The sequence below is a fragment of the Thamnophis sirtalis genome, unplaced genomic scaffold (genome assembly GCF_051295495.1).
Source record: "Thamnophis sirtalis isolate CommonGarterSnake01/CBP01778 unplaced genomic scaffold, rThaSir2_p1.2 scaffold_8, whole genome shotgun sequence".
Classification (NCBI taxonomy): Eukaryota; Metazoa; Chordata; class Lepidosauria; order Squamata; family Natricidae; genus Thamnophis; species Thamnophis sirtalis.
The window spans coordinates 64,984,460-65,001,240 of record NW_028261388.1 but is presented as its reverse complement, the minus strand read 5'-3'; the positions used below and the strand labels follow the sequence as shown (position 1 = coordinate 65,001,240).

The 16,781-nt window shown below is 40.1% G+C and overlaps 1 protein-coding gene across 6 annotated transcripts in view; it reads right to left on the bottom strand.

Moving 5' to 3' along the window:
- Window positions 1-16,781, bottom strand: part of DMD (dystrophin) — a 1,286,665-nt gene that overhangs the window by 216,319 nt on the left and 1,053,565 nt on the right. The window lies entirely within an intron of this gene.

The following is a 16,781-nucleotide window of genomic DNA, read 5'->3' as shown; positions in this document are numbered from 1 at the left end:
TTCATCTGTAGAAGAAAATAATTGATTAAAATGTGAATGAAGCTTTATTTACAAGAATTCTAGTTATATGCATGATACAGAATGAAAATTCATCATGATTTCAATCATTGGATGGAGCATTCTATTTTTATATTGTAAATAATTTATATAAATTACAAATAAGCAGCATAAACAGATATTGTTTCTTTCATTTATATATAGTTCACATTTAATCTGCATAATGCTGAAGTCTATCAAACCAGATACAATTTCTTTTCTTGTAATGATAATATTTTTAAAGATTTTTTTAGCTGGAACTATCAAGAAAAAAACCTGTATCTGGTTTGATAGACTTCAACAATATGCAGATAAAATGTGAACCATATATACAGTAGATGAAAGAAACAATATCTGTTTAAGCTGCTTATTTATAATAAATGTACATAAATTATTTATAACATAAAAATAGAATGCTCCTCATGAAATCATGATGAATGCTCCTCATGAAATCATGATGAATTTTCATTCTGCATTATTCATATAGCTAGAATTCTTGTAAATGTGGGATTCAGGATTTTAATCAAATATTTTGAATAATATGCATATTAATCTATTATGGATTTTTATTTGAAAATTTTGCTTATTTTGGGGAGTATATTGTTTATATTCCACCACTAGCTGTATTTGTATGGGTAGTTTCTAGTTTAGTTTGTACACAGCCCACTCCTGGTCATTTAGTACAAATATCATTCAGTTTAGGTAGCAAAAAATATGGCTTGATGATTATTCATAAAATAACAGAAAGAAAGAAAGAGTTAACTAGTGAAATATGACAAAAACTAAACAAAGAGTAGGGAGACAGATATATGAAAAAATGTACTGTAAGAGATAAAAAGAAAAATATCATAATAATAACAGAATATCAGAGTTGGAAGGGATTTTGTAGGTAATCTAGTCCAACCGGGAGACTCTATCCTATTTCTGACAAATGGCAGTCCAGTCTCTTCTTGAAAGCTTCCAGGGTGAAGTTCCCACAACTTCCAAAGGCAAGCTGTTCCATTGGCTGATTGATCTCACTGTCAGAAAAAAATGTCTTTATTTCTAGGTTGAAACTCGCCTTGATAAGTTTCTATCCATTATTCCTTATCTGGCCTTCAGGTGCTTTGGAAAATAGGTTGACCCCTTCCTTTCTGTGACAGTGTTTCAAATATTGGAACACTGCTATCATGTCTCCCCAGTCCTTCTCTTCACTAGAATAGTCATGCTCAGTTCCTGTAACTGTTCTTCATATGTCCTCCAGTCCCCTAAACATCTTTGTTGCTCTTCTCTGCACTCTTTCCAGAGTCTCAACATCTTTTTTATAGCATGGTGACTAAAACTGGATGCAGTATTCTAGGTATGGTCTTACTAAGTCTTTATAGAGTGGTATTAGTACCTCACGTGATCTTGATTGAATCCCTCTGATAATGCAAATTAGGATTGCACTGGCTTTTTTGGCTGCCCCTACACACTATTATTTTGGTTATTATTTGGCTTTAAAAATATTTCTGCACAATATTTAATTGGTTGTCCACTAAGACTCCAAGATCCCTCTCATAGTTATTGCTATTAAACCTGATTTTACCCAGTCTATATGTGTATTTTGGGTTTTTTTTGCCTAAGTGTAAGACTTTACTTTTCTCTACAATGAATTTCATTTTGTTAGTAAGTTAGTTAGATAGTTTTCCAATATCTTCCCAGGTATTGATGTTAGGCTGATTGATCTGTAGTTTCCTGGATCTGGTTTTTTCCTTTTTTTTTTGAAGTTGGGAACCAGATCAGCTGTTTTTCAGTCCTCTGGTAGTTCCCCAGTGCTCCAGGATTTTTGAAAGATATGGTACAGTGGTTCTGAGATTACATCTGCCAGCTCCTTTAGGACTCTGAAATATAATCCATCAGGTCCATTTACCATTTTTTTGCTTATTTTAACTTTTATTTCTAGTCTATCTTTTACAGTTATGGTTTATAGTCTATAGTTTCTTTTTGTGTGAAGAACAATACAAAAATGAATTAAGCAGCTCTGCTTTCTTCTGCTGCCTGTTACTTCTTTGCTGTCTTCCCTCTTTAGCGGACCAATTGTTTCCTTGATTTTATTCTTCTTACTTTAAAAAAAATATCTTTGACTTTTGTTGCAAGTTTTTGTTCATTATGATCCTTTGCTTTCCTGATTTAGCCTTTGCAGATTCTGGCTATCTGCTGATATTCTGCCTTAGTTATGTGTCCCTCTTTCCATTTTTTTGTATTTGTAAGAGATGTTTGTGCAGCCATATTGATTGCTACTTGGATTTCTTCTTTTTCTTTTTCAGTGGTATTGTGCCGGTCTGGGCTTTTATGATCATATTTTTCAGAATTTCCCAAGATACTTGAGTTGTTTTTCCCTTTAGGATTTTCATCCAAGGAATCTTTCCCAAGTTCTCTGAGTTTATTAAAATCAGCTCTTTTAAAATCTAAGACTCTGCTATCATTGTGTTCTATTGCTTGTGTTTGTGTTATGTTATGTTGAATTCTAGTATGACATGGTCACTTTCTCCCAAGGTTCCTGCAGTTTCAACTCCCTCTATCACTTCTTTTCTGTTTGTAAGTATTAAGTCCAGTATGGCTGTCCCTCTAGTTCCCTCCTCTACCTTTTGGACAAAAAAGTTGTCAACTAGGTTGGTCAGGAACCTATTCAATTTCTCACTTGGTGCAGAATTAGTCTTCCAATTGATATCAGGGTAATTGAAGTCTCCCATTAATATTGTAGTGTGTTGCCTACATATATTTGTTAATTGGTTAGAAAAAGTACATTTTTTTTCTGCTTTATTGGATGGCGTGGGTAGTATGGCACCCTATGGTAATGTCATTCTTTTTTTTATTGACCCATATGCATTCTGGGAAGTTTTCATGTTTGGAGTCATGCATTTCTGTACCAATATAGTGGTCTTTTACATATAGTGCAACTCCACCTCTTTGTTGTTGGCTGCCAACAGAGATAGCTTCAGAATCAGAAGAGGATAAGGCCAACTTGTCACCTTTGGAAGGCTCTGATAAGGAAACAGCATCAGAAGCAGAGGCAGAGCAGGGGCATTCCATCCTGCTCTACATGGAGTGGTAGCTCTCCTCATGGCCTGAGCTGAGTGTGGGGGAAGAACAGATGGGGCCCATCCCAGATGCGTGTATGTGCAAAGGAAAAGAGTGTTGAGCAAAGGAAAGCAATAAGCCGGCTCTCAGAGAGAAGCAGACGCAGACGATAGTCAGCACCGCTCCCTGACTGGGAAATAGGAGAGGTTTGGCAGTGGCCAGTTGTGATTTTTAGTATACAAGCAATTTGGATTTCTGGGATAAACCCAGGTTTGTTGGGACTAATTACGTTTGCTATTTTAAAAAAAAATCCCTGTGAATAAAATACTATGACTGCCCTGTCATAGGGGGTTGTTTTACTTGCAAGTAAACATCTTCAAGTTCAAGTTCACCCTGTTTGTTCCCAAAACTTTGTGCATTTTTATATAAGCATTTGACATTTTTATGTCTGACTCTGGGTATGCTTTCTATGCCTCCTATTTGGTGTTCCTTCTCATCCTTCCTTATATCATTATTTGATTTGTTTTCTAGGGGTTTTTGCTTGAAATTAGGTCCTGGAGATCCTAAAGATTGGTCACCCTCCACCCCTCAATTTTAGTTTAAAGCCCTCCTGATAAGTTGAGCTAGTTGTTTTCCTAAAACATTCATCCCAGGTTTTTTTTTAGTCAAGTTTTTATTTATTTATATATAAATATTTTGAATACAGTGTATTGTCTGGGCATATCATTTTACGAAAGACAAGAAAGAAAAAATAACACATACACTGATAATAATAATAGAACAGAATAATTCTAACCATATTTATAATTATATTAGCTTTTTTATGTTCCTATTAAGTACAGATGCTTGATGCTCTCAGTCTGGTAGCCCAAAACCTCAATTCCCTTTGGACTTCTGTAACATTTTCAATTTTATTCTTGCTTTTTTTCCCTTGCCAAATGTATTTCAAAATCATCTTATTCAATTTTTCAAAATATTTTTTCTGTAGTTTTATTGGTATTGTTTGAAATAAGAAAAGTAACTTTGGTAGTATGTTCACTTTTATGGTAGCTATTCTCCCTATCATTGGAGTTGTAAGTTATTCCATTTCTCCAGATCCAACTTAATTTGTTGCATTAACTTTATATAGTTCTCATCTTTGATTGTTACACATCTTGCTGTTAAACAGTTTCCTAAATATTTTACTTTCTTTACTATCTGGAGGTATATCTTCTTCACCTATTCATTTCTCTGTTTTTCTGTAAGATTTTTAGCTATTATTTTAGTTTTTTCTTTATTTATTTTCAATCCTGCAACTTCTCCATACTAGGAAGCTGGCATTTGCATGTAGAGGATCAATAGCAGTACAATACATAACAAGGAGTGGAACAAAATATATCCTTAACAAGATTATTAATTATTTTATTCTTAATAAAGTTTTTTATTGTTTTTTTAAATACAAGTAACATATTTATGAACAAAGCGTTGTCCAGGTTTTCCCCTTTTACATTCTCTTTTATACATAATCTATTTTACATCATAATTCTATTTCCAATTTCAACTCTATTATTCTCTTCTCATATTTTCCATCAATACCATTAATTGCCCTTTCATGGTTCCTCTTTTCATCTATTTTACCCTAATGAAACCATCTAGTTATTTTTATTTTTAGTTCCTTTTTCTTCTATTCTTGTTCTTCAGTTAAGCCCTCTTTTACTCTCTTCTCTTCTATTTCCTGGACTGTGCTCCATCTAAATTTCTAGCTTATTCTTGCTCTCCAAAGTTTCATACACATTTTAAACATCTCTAATAGTTCATTATACATCCATGATACCAATGTAACAAATTCTGTGAGAGTTCCAGAGAAAATGGCTAGAAGAGAGGGGAAAAGGGATATATTAGTAGATTAAAAGGAATTATATCAATATTGTTAATGATATGTAGTTAACTAAGATATAAGGGAATTATAATAACATTAAAAATTGTTAAGTAAAATGTTCTTTGTGTAAAATTCGAAATTGAGGATGTATATTGCTTATAAAAATAGACTAACAGATGAAAGAAGAAAAGATAATGTGGTTCAATCTTGAAAGGGAAATTGGTGATATTGTTTATGTATTAAGAAGAAACTAGGCTTAAGAGGGAAATAATAGAATTGTTAAGCTAAATATTTTCTATGTAAAAACTGAAATTGAGGATGCATGTTGTTTATATCAAAATAGGTTAATAGATGAAAGATGAAAGGATAATCTGGTTCAAAGGGAAATTAGTGATATTGTTTAGATACTAAGAAGAAAATAAGTTTAAGATGAAAAAATGGAAAGAGAATAAATTGGGTTGGAAATGGAACTAGAACTATGATGAAAAAAAATGTCATTCTATTCCTTTTCAATTTTCTTCTTTGCTCCCATTCTCCTAGCTTTTTCTTTTTCTTATTTTTGTAATTCTTATTCCTTTTCTTCCAAGTCCTTTCTCTGCTTTGTGCTTTTATTGTTCTAGTAATTTTCCCCAGGGTTTTCCCTCGTCTATTCCCACTTTTCCCTTCTTCGTTATTCAATTGTTTCTTTTGGGGGGGGGCATTTCCGTTTGTTTATATTTTTTTGTATCAGTGTAAATCCCAGTGAAATCATCTGTTTTTTATTTTCAGTTCCAACGTCATCTTCTCTCTCTTCATTTAAACTCTCTTCTTCCACCTTGTCTTCTTGGTCTTCATTTGAGCCCTCTTTTACCCCCTGTTCTCCTATTTGCCTCCTAGAGTCCTGGTCTGAGAACTCTGTCTACATTTCTGATTTTTTTTTACAGTTTCAGGCACATTTTTTAACATCTCAAATAATTTCTCATACATCCAGAACTCCATAATGTCAGTTTAACTAATTTAACAATTTTTAAAAGGTTTTTTAAAAAATTGTATCACATTTAATTAAAATTTAAAGTCTGTGCAATCCTTTTTTAAAAAATTCCCTTTAATGTCCCAAATTCTAAAGTCCAGTTTTCATGATTGACCAGTTCAGTCTGAATTGAGGATTTATTTTCTTCCACAGCCCCAAGCAGTCAAAGCCAAACACTGTTGCGAAAATAAGCACTCCTTAAAAGTTCTCACCACTACAATGTATGTTTCTCTGTAGCCAAGGTCAAATTCTCCAGCTGTACTTTGTCTTTTGCCCATCTCTAAGTATTGTAATGATCTCTTCTCACCAGCAGATGGCCTCACTCTGCTGTGCACTCCAATGTGTTAATTGTCAATAACTGTTGAAATCCACTTTTATTCAAAAAACAAAAAAAAGGAACTTTACCCCCAAATTCTTTCTTTTTGTCAATTTTAGTTCAGTTGCCTCAGCTTGAAAGTGGTCATTAGATATGGCCGACACCCCCACTGTCGATATGAAGAGTTCTCCTCTGACCTACCGGGGAACTTGCTGGTTCCTCTTGGTCGTCCGAGGTACCTCTCCTTCTTCCCTGTCCCTGCAAACCCCTTAATAGTGGTTTGTCTGGTTGGATTTCACGATGCCTCCTCGAAGCTCACTAATTTTCAAATGGTCTCACCGTGACGCTTCCGGTTTCTCCCTGATTATTAATTCTTGAATCTAGGGTGTTGAATACAATTCTTTGCATAATTACTTCAACAAGGCAACTATAAACTTCCCTTCTATTTTCATGTAATATATGAAGTACATATTTTTGTGTACGTAAGTGTATGTTTTTGAATAAATCTCATCTCCGAGTAACTGGACTAATCTCTGCATTTTTCATAGATGGTTTGCCATTGCCTGCTTGCTAGGGCTAAGAAAACTGATTGGTCCAAGGTCACCCAGCTACCTTTGTACCTAAGAAAGGAGTAGGTCTCCCAGTTTCTACTGCAGCACCTTACACCAAACTGGCTTTCAAAATATATATAAGCATGATATTGAAATGCAGCCAAATAATGATTTAATGTTAAAGAAAAGTTATTTATTTTTATTACATTTATATGCCACCTATCTCACTTTGAGAAGTTACTATAGAGAGCCAGCTTATTGTAATGGTTAAAGTGGTGGTCTAAGAACTAGAAGACAGAGTTCTAGTGCTATCTTAGGCATGAAAAACTGGTTGAGTGACTTTGGCTCAGTTGCTCTCTTACCACAACCAACCTAACAGGGATATTATAAGAAAATGGGAAAAAGAGAGATAAAAATCTAATAAATAAAATATTGTTACATTTAATATGTAATATTCACATAATGAAAGATAAAGAAAAATGCTCATTTTCTGTATTACTGTTCATTTATTCACTGCATTTTATGTATACATTTGGTATAGTTCATAATCTAAAAACAGCATTTTTATGATTTACCTATAACTACATAAAGAGGCATTTAGGCTATTATATTATCTGTAAGGTAAATAAGCCATTTAGAATAGAATAGAATAACAGAGTTGGAAGGGACCTTGGAGGTCTTTAGTCCAACCCCAACCCCTTGCTTAGACAGGAAACCCTATACCAACGATGGTGAACCTTTTTAGGTGCCAACTCAATGAAGCGATGGACGTGATGAGCCAGGGCCTTGAGGCTGTTAGAGACTGGATGGGGGTTAACAAGCTTGTGCTCAATCCGGATAAGACCGAGTGGCTGCTGTGCTTCCCTCCCACTAATTGGCCAAGTGTTCCATCTCTCAGGCTGGGGGGTCAAATACTATGCCCCTCAGACAGGGTCCGCAACTTGGGAGTCCTCCTGGACCCACAGCTGACTTTTGAACACCATTTGTCAGCTGTGACCAGGGGGGCATTTGCCCAGGTTCGCCTGGTGCACCAGTTGCGTCCCTACCTGAACCAGGAGGCTCTCACAACAGTCACTCGTGCCCTTGTGACCTCTAGGCTGGAGTACTGCAATGTGCTCTACATGGGGCTGCCCTTGAAGAGTATTCGGCGACTTCAGCTAGTCCAGAATGCGGCCGCGCGAGCGATCGTGGGTGCACCTCGTTTCACCCACATAACACCTATCCTCTGCGAGCTGCACTGGCTACCTGTTGATCTCCGGGTACGCTTCAAGGTGCTAGCTGTCACCTACAAAGCCCTTCATGGTATTGGATCTGGGTACTTGAGAGACCGCCTACTGCCAATCACCTCCACTCGACCAATTAGATCCCACAGATTAGGCCTCCTCCGAGTTCCATCAGCCAGTCAATGTCGACTGGCAACTACGCGGAGGAGAGCCTTCTCTGTGGCAGCTCCGACCCTATGGAACGAACTCCCCATGGAGATTCGTACCCTCACCACCCTCCAGACCTTCCGCATAGCCCTTAAAACCTGGCTGTCCCGACAGGCCTGGGGCTAAAGACCTTAACCCTGCCCGAATAGTATGAATGTTGTGCTTTTAATGATGTATTGTCTTATATATAACTTGGTTTGTCCTCCCCTCCCCCTGAACTGTGAGCCGCCCTGAGTCCCCCCAGGGAAAAGGGCGGCATACAAATAAAGTATCTTATCTTATCTTTTTTGGCTTGCATGCCATAAGGGGGGAGTGCAGGGGGGTCGTGCGCGGGCATGCCTCACCCATAATACAATGCATGACACCCCCACCCCCCCAGTGTGCATGGCTCATGAGAGGTATTCTCCCCATATTTTTGCATGCTTTTTTCGCCCTCCCTAGGCTCCAGAGGCTTTATAGAAAACCGGGGAGGGCAAAAACAGCCTCCCCTGCCCCACCCCGGAGGCCCTCTGGAGGCTTCAGGAACCTTCAGGAGGCTTCCCTGAAGCCTCCGGAGGACAAAAAATGACCCTATGAGCAAACTGGAAGTCACTTGTGGTTTGCTCGTAGGGTCAGTTTAAGCCCTCCAGACGCTTCAGGGACCTTCAGGAAGCTTCCCTGAAGCCTCCAGAGGGCTTAAACCGACCCTACGAGCAAACCGGAAGTCCGTTCCCAAACGTCCGGTTTGCCCATAGGGCTGTTTTTTTGTGCTTCGGAGGCTTTAGGGAAGCTCCTAAAGTCTCTGGAGGGCCTATGGCAGGGGCTCTTTTTGCCCTCCCCAGGCTCCTATAAAGCCTCTGGAGCCTGGGGAGGGCAAAAAATGTTTTTAAAAAAGACTGAACTCAGCTGGCCAGCATGCGCATGCATGCTGGCCAGCTGACAGGGCAACACCTCACGTGCTCTGACAAATGGCTCCGTGTGCCACCTGTAGCACTTGTGCAATAGGTTCGTCATCCTGGTCCTATACCATGTCAGACAAATGGTTATCCAATCTCTTCTTTAAAACTTCAAGTATTGGAGCATTTCTAACTTCTGGAGACAAGTTACTTCACTGATTAATTGTTCTAACTGTCAGGAAATTTTTCCTTCGTTCTAGGCAGCTTCTCTCCTTAATTAGTTTCCATTCATTGCTTCTTGTCCTGCCCTCAGGTGCTTTGGAGTATAGCTTGACTCCTTCTTCTTTGTGGAAGCTACTGAGATATTGGAACATTGCTATCATATCACCCCTAACCCTTCTTTTCATTAAACTAGACCTATCCAATTCCAGCAACCGTTCTTCATATGTTTTAGCCTTCAGTCCCCTAATCATCTTTGTTGCTCTTCTCTGTACTCTTTCTCAACATATTTTTTACTTTGTGGCAACCAAAATTGGATGCAGTTTTCCAAGTGTGGCCTTACCAAGGCATTATAAAGTGGCATTAACACTTCGTGTGATCTTGATTCTATCCCTCTGTTTATGCTGCCTAAAACTGTGTTTCCTTTTTTGGCAGCTGCAGCACACTGCTGGCTCATATTTAAATGATTGTCCACTAGGAGTCCAAGATCCCTCTCACAGTTAGTACTATTGAAGTACCACATATATTGTACCTGTGCATTTTCTTTTTCTTATCTAAATGTAGAACCTTACTTTTTTCACCATTGAATTTCATTTTGTTAGATAGTGTCCAATGCTCAAGTCTGTCAAGATCCTTTTGTATCTTAAACATATCTTCTGGATGGTTGGCTATTCCTGCCATCTTAGTGTCATCTGCAAATTTGATGAGTTCCCCATCTATTCCCTCGTCCAAATCATTGATGAAGATGTTGAAGAGTACTGGGGTACTCCACTGCATACTTCCCTCCATGTAGATGGAGTTCCATTGAGGACTACACATTGCGTGCAGTTGGTAAGCCAGTTACGAATTCATCTGGTGATGATGCAGTCTAACCCACATTTTTCTGCAGTGGAGGCCTTGATGGCCCATGTGGCGGCCTGATGGACCTTTATCAAGGATGTTCCATTTGTCCTCTGGCCAGAGGGCCTCCTCCACAGGCCCCATCATGGGTGAAGGAGCTGACAGAGCAGCTACCAGGGCATCCACCTCCAGCACCTGGAGTGCCTTGGAAAGTTTAGGGGCCATATTATAATATCTCTTGTCTAGAGATTAGGGATTTGATCCCGCGCCTGGAAAGGCCCAGTGCCATTGCACAATATCCAGGAATAGCCTGGGGAAGGAACCACTTCTGCCTCAACTGCTGGTTCTGTAAACAGTGGGATCCTCTGACCCTGGTACTGCCTCTTGAGCGCCTAAGGTGCCTCCCAGGCATGTTGTGTTTTTTGCTTTGAACAGCAATGATTTAAATAGCGCTGGGCAGAAGAGCCCCACAATGGCAGGCTGATCAGGCATTAAGCCTCATCCTCAGACAAGTCAATGTCTCTTTGCATATCTCCTTCTGATATGGAGGAATGGTTGGAGGAGGCTGGGGAGTAAGGCCCCTGAGGAGAGTAAAACTCTCCTGTAACGTGGGAACCCTGATGTCAAGGGTGAGGCCTGAGATACTCCTGTACTTCTGTAGCACGCTGGTTCTGTTGCAAGGCCACTGCAACCCCTTGTCTGATGGCCTCAGATATTAAGGCTCCCATGCTGACTGGTGTCATAAGCTATAGCCCAATTTCTGGGCAGAGGTCTGCTGCAGTAGGTGGAAAAGTGGCCTCAATAGAGGAGGTTCTGTGCCCTGCCACTTGCTCTCTGAAGTTTGGAGCACAGCTAGGCCCTACAAATGAACTGAAGGAAAACTCATTGTTACTGGGCAGATTGTAGTCTAAGGTAGCAGGCTGCTTGTCAGCACCATCTGGGGAACATGCTTGTGAGGGTTCCCAACTGCCCAACTGCACCTCATCATTGATCCTGCAGCCACAGGGAGCGTCAAAGCCAGAATCTCCAAGCCCTGGAGTCAGCGGTCAGCTGGAGATCTGAATTGCCACCACACGGCCTTCAACAGGCTTGAGCTAAAAGCTCTTCACACTGGTAAGTCACCAGCGGCTCTACCAGTCCCACTGGGAGCTAGTTGGAATGGAAAAATCTGCTTTCATTTGAATTTTGCTGAGGATAGTATTCAGGAATGGGGACAAACTCTCTAACACGTCTGTCCAGTCTGGACTGAGTAGAAAGCTGGGGAGACTCAAGCAGAGGAGGCATGTCTTCACAACTTGCAGACTCAGTCCAAAAGTCTAGCAAACAGAGTTAACCCATTCCTGGATGCTATCTCCACCACTATGGAGAACATCAGGGTCAGCTGGCTCAAGATCACTCAGGCTTGTTCCACCCAGAGTGCTTGTCCCAGATATTTGAGGCTCATCCTGTCAAACCTCTCTGGCAGACCTTCCAAGGTTTGGCTATGAAATACTATTTGATATCTCCAGTCCCTGGACTCGTCCAGCTTTAAAGGTCCCCTTGCTCTCCATTGAGAAATGGTAGCCATCAGGTCTCTTGTTGGGAAGTCTTTCACCACTCCCTGTACCGAGCTCCAACATCTGAAGTCTTCCTCTGCTGATGCAGGTCCCCAGTGGTTTGCCGTTCTGCATGACTTTGGCCAGGTCGCCAGTTGAAAGGCGATTTCCACCACCGCTGTCGCCATTTGCTGGCTTTCCAGGGAGGTGTCGTCAAGCTCTCAAGGGGGAAAGCACTAGCTCCTGCAACCTCCTCTCCTTTTTTCTCCATCTCTGCAATCTTCCCTGAGTCTTTACCGCTCCCTCGGTAGATAGGGTGAGCAGCTGGGGCTCAGGACCCTGTAGAGCAGTTCTAGTTAGATTGTAGAGCTTTAGCAGAGTCAGTTTAATATCAGTGTTCCAAGTAATGCACCCATAGAAAACAGAACTCTGAGGCAGGTAGATTCTTCAAAGAACAATTTATTGGATATATCTTATTGGCACAACTGTTGAAAACCAACTCTGAAAGTTCCCACAGTTTTCACCTAGTTAAAAGTGAAAGTTCCCCCTTTCCCACAACTCATCTGTCACATTGTCAAACAGGGGTGCTGGCTGGCTGCTTGGTTACTCTCTTCCTCCTTCCAGCCACCTTTTGAAACATCTTTGGTTCCCACAAGAAACCCTTTTGTTTTGGGTAGAAACCACTAGCTACCTTTTTTCTTCCCCCTCCCATCCAGTGGCAACCCTGAAGCCGTAAAGATGGCCTCAGCCAGGTTCACTTCAGGGCTGACAAAACCATTGTGACATAATTCAAGAAATAAAATTATATATTTTGCATAAATATTTTCATGTTTTCCCTAAATGTCAGGTGTAATTATGAGTTCATTTTATTCAGCTGAATAAATCAATGCATGAAATTAAGAGAATAATCTTATTATAGGTCACTAAAGCTATTGACTAACAAGTTACATTAGAAATAATGTAATATATTTGTTTTCAGAAAGCTTACAAAAAGAGTTATTTCTGTATCAGTAAGGTACCCAAGACAAACTTGTTCTATAGTCATCAAGATACCATCTTGGTAGATTACTTACAGTATGTTTTGGAGTATAAGATGCACCAGAGTAGCAATAGCAATAGCAGTAGACTTATATACCGCTTCATAGGCCTTTCAGGCCTCTCTAAGCGGTTTACAGAGAGTCAGCATATTGCCCCCAACAATCTGGGTCCTCATTTTACCCACCTCGGAAGGATGGAAGGCTGAGTCAACCCTGAGCCGGTGAGATTTGAACCGCTGACCTGCTGATCTAGCAGTAGCCTGCAGTGCTGCATTTAACCACTGCGCCACCTTGGCTATAAGATGCACCAAGGTTTTTAAAAGGCAAATTTAAAAAAAAAGTAGGTAGGTAGATAGAGGGATAGACAGGGAGAGAAAGAGAGACAAATGCAGTAGGTAGGTAGGGAGAGAGAGAGTAGTTAGGTAGGTAGGTAGGTAGATAAAGGGAGAGAGGGGGGATAGGTAGGTAGAGGGATATATAGAGAAAAATAGAAAGGGAGAGAGAGATAAATACAATAGAGAGGTACGGGGAGAGAGATAGAAATAGGGAGGGAGGGAGATAAAGGCAGAGAGAGAGAAATACAGTAGAAAGGTAGGGAGAGAGAGAGTAGGTAGGTAAGTAGGTAGATAAAGGGACAGAGAGAGAAATAGAGATAGAGAAATACAGTAGGTAGATAGGGAGAGAGAGTGAGTGAGTAGGTAGGTAGGTAGGTAGGTAGGTAGGTAGGTAGGTAGGTAGAGGGATAGAGAGAGAGAGAAATAGAGATAGAGAGAAATACAATAAATAGGTAAGTGTTTCTGCTGGCACAGCACTTGATCAATGTAATTCTTGTCAATTAGTTAAAGAGCTTTCCAAAAGAAAAAAAAAAGGTTTTGCACTCTGCAAACCTCACGAAAATGGCCCATTTCTCACGAAAATGGGCCTGTTTTTCCCCCCCAAAAAAGGCATGAATAGCCTTGGGGGGGGGGCTTGCAGAGTGCTCCTGGGGGTGTTGGGGGGGGGTGCCAAAATGAGCAAAAACTGGCCCGTTTTTTGTCAAAAAAATTGAATCCATAACCTTATGGAGGCTTATAGAGTGCTGCTGGGGGAGGGGCAAAAAAACGGCCTGTTTTTCTCATTTCTGCTCTCCCCACCCTCCAGGAGCTCTCTGAAACCCTCCATAAGGGTATGCACAGCCATTTTGGTGAAGGGGTGGGGTTTTGGGAGGCAAAAAATGCTGTATTTGGTGTATAAGACGCACCCAGATTTTCAGCCTCTTTTTTGAGGAAAAAAGGTGTGTCTTATACTCTGAAAAATACGGTAATGATAGTTTGAATACTTTTTCAGAATGCAGAGAAAGAGAAGAAGTAAATTTTTGCCTTAATGCTGTTGACATTTATGCAATTATTACCTGCAAACTTCGACAGCTGTGCAAATAGCACATCCATTTAAATGGACAGCTCAGAGACCAAATAGCCTTTCAATAAAAGAATGAAGTGACAAAAATTCCTTGTAATTATGATTTTCCTGTCATTAATTGTTATACAACTGATATCAAGACAGCAAGATCTGACATTATCTTTTATTGTCATTGTTACTCAAATTGTTTAAAAAGTATGAAAAATTATGAAGACATTCCTAATAAATTTTCAGTTTAATTGCTAAATCAGAGGTCTTTCATTAAAATTGGAATCTTTTTGCAAGTTTGTTAAATAAGCAGCTCTTTTAAAAAAACAAATCATATTTCTAAAACATTTTCTATTTTTTGCACATGCCCAATATAGAGATAAATAAAATTGCAATCATCTTGATGTATTCAGAATATAGTTATCAAAAAAAATTCTTTAAACTCTATAATAATTTGAGAGATAATTTTTAAATATATTACAATATTAGAAAAATTTACAATATAAATTCAGAAATAAATCTGAGTTTATTTGATTGTACAAGTGTCGGATCCCTAAAAGTGATACTGCCATTCAATTGGGAAGAGGGGGATCTTGGAGTGAATTTATTGGCAACGCCTGTGACAACTGATATTTTACAACTGGTTTCCTGACGCTGAAAGGCCGGAGATCCCACCACCTTTTGGGGAATGTTTATGATGGCTGTGTAGGGTGTTTTACTTTAATGTCCAATGGAAGATAACCATGGGAATGTGTTGTGGCCCAGCAGGAGCTGTTGGAGCTGCCGACAGACTCCGATAGCGAGGGACCCTATGAGTCGGCTCTGGAAGATGTGGAGGACCCTGGGCAGGGTTCAGACTCCGAGCAGGGACCAGAGAGGCTGGTTGGCCACCAGGAGGCCCCTGAGGCATAGAGCAGCGGTGAAGATCGAAGGGAGTTTGTCCCTGACATCAGGCACTGGAGCAGTGGTGACGATCGAAGGGAGTTTGTCCCTGATGTCAGGCAGAGGAGGGCGGAGAAGCAAAGGCAGCAATTATGGAGACAGACTCATAGGAGATAATCAGGCCCAGGTGGTTGTGATTTGGCTCCTCCAAAGAGAATATATAGGAAGAGACTTTGGGAGGAGACCTTTTGCAGGACACAACCATTATACTAAGCTGGAGAAGCTCTTGTGTGTATCTCTTATCTGTGGGAGTCTGGGTGGCTTCCAATGTCTTGTCTGTGAGTAATTACTGTGAATAAAGCATGGCTAACAGTAAGCTTGTGTTGGCGTTACTCACCGGACGGAGGGGGGTCAGAACATGAATGTATGTTTATTCAGCTCTCAGGATAGTTGATAAAGGAAACATCTTCACACTTGTGTATTGGTTAGAATTTGCATGGAAGGGGTCACTACTGCTTTAATTCTACCTGCATTACCTAAGGGAATTCAGATGTTGCTTTGCCTCTAATGGTTTCCATTCTTCTTAATTAAAGATTCCTTTTGAAGTAATCCATTTCAAGAGTCTTCACTTTCTTAAGTTAGGAGAGGAGCCCTTACATAAAACAACATCTGCAAATCGGTCAACCAGGAGAGACAACATTTGCTCTACCGAGGGGACCTTGCAAACCATGCCTGAGCACAAAATCGAACAAGGGGAAGCTGACTGCTGGAGGGAGATGTCAATCCCCCCCACCAGAGATCTGCTTCATATACCCTGTCGGAGAGGATGAGGTGAGCCTGGAGGACCCCAAAAAGCCCCACTGGTCAATCGACATCGTGACGAAATATGGCTGCGATGGGAGAACCAGGGGAGTCACTCTTACCCAACATAGCCGAAAATCAGGGTGGAAAGTGGAGCTAGAAGCCCCCTCTGACCAGGAGAAACTAAATGAAGCCTCGCTGAGAGAGGATTGTCTAGTGTAACCCAGTTGGTGATGGAGATTTTGGAAAATCTCAACATCCGGGGGGGAGTCAGAACGGCAACCAAGAGGCGTTGGAAGGGTGGCAACTGTAGATGATGCCAGGGGAGCTAACCCCCCTCTGGGCCCTGCTGATCAAGCAGCTGGCACAGCAGCAACAGCTAGGAACCCAGCAAATCCTCCTCCCCAGTTGGTGCATGAATTCGGGGCCGCTCCCAACCAACCCTGAAACCTGCAATTAGAAAGAAAAACTCCTTCCCTTGGGATGAAGTTTGATGGGAACCTGAAAAAATTGGGATTTTTTTATTTTTTATTTAAAACAAACACAATCCTTCTTTACATGCTGTAGAAAGTATATCAGTTGGTTACAAAAGTTGGTTTCGTGCATCTCTTCCACAGTAAACAAACATACTTCATATTAACTCAAGAATTTTAACTCAAATATTTAAACATGTCACCATAATCATATCTTCATTTTCATTTGACTATAATTGTTTAAGCGTCCTTCATCATAAAATATACCAAAGTTTAATACATAACCACATACTGGCCTTTCAATTACTATTTCTAAGATCCTCCACTAACACTAAATCCTTATGTCCTATTCTAGCTAAACATCCATAATATTTAATAACCAAATTTTCTAATCCTCCTTTCCAAATCGTTTAAAATTTACATCCAGTTTCTATATTATACCCATTTCTATATATACGTTGTTATTCTTATCCCTTCCTTTATTTGACTAT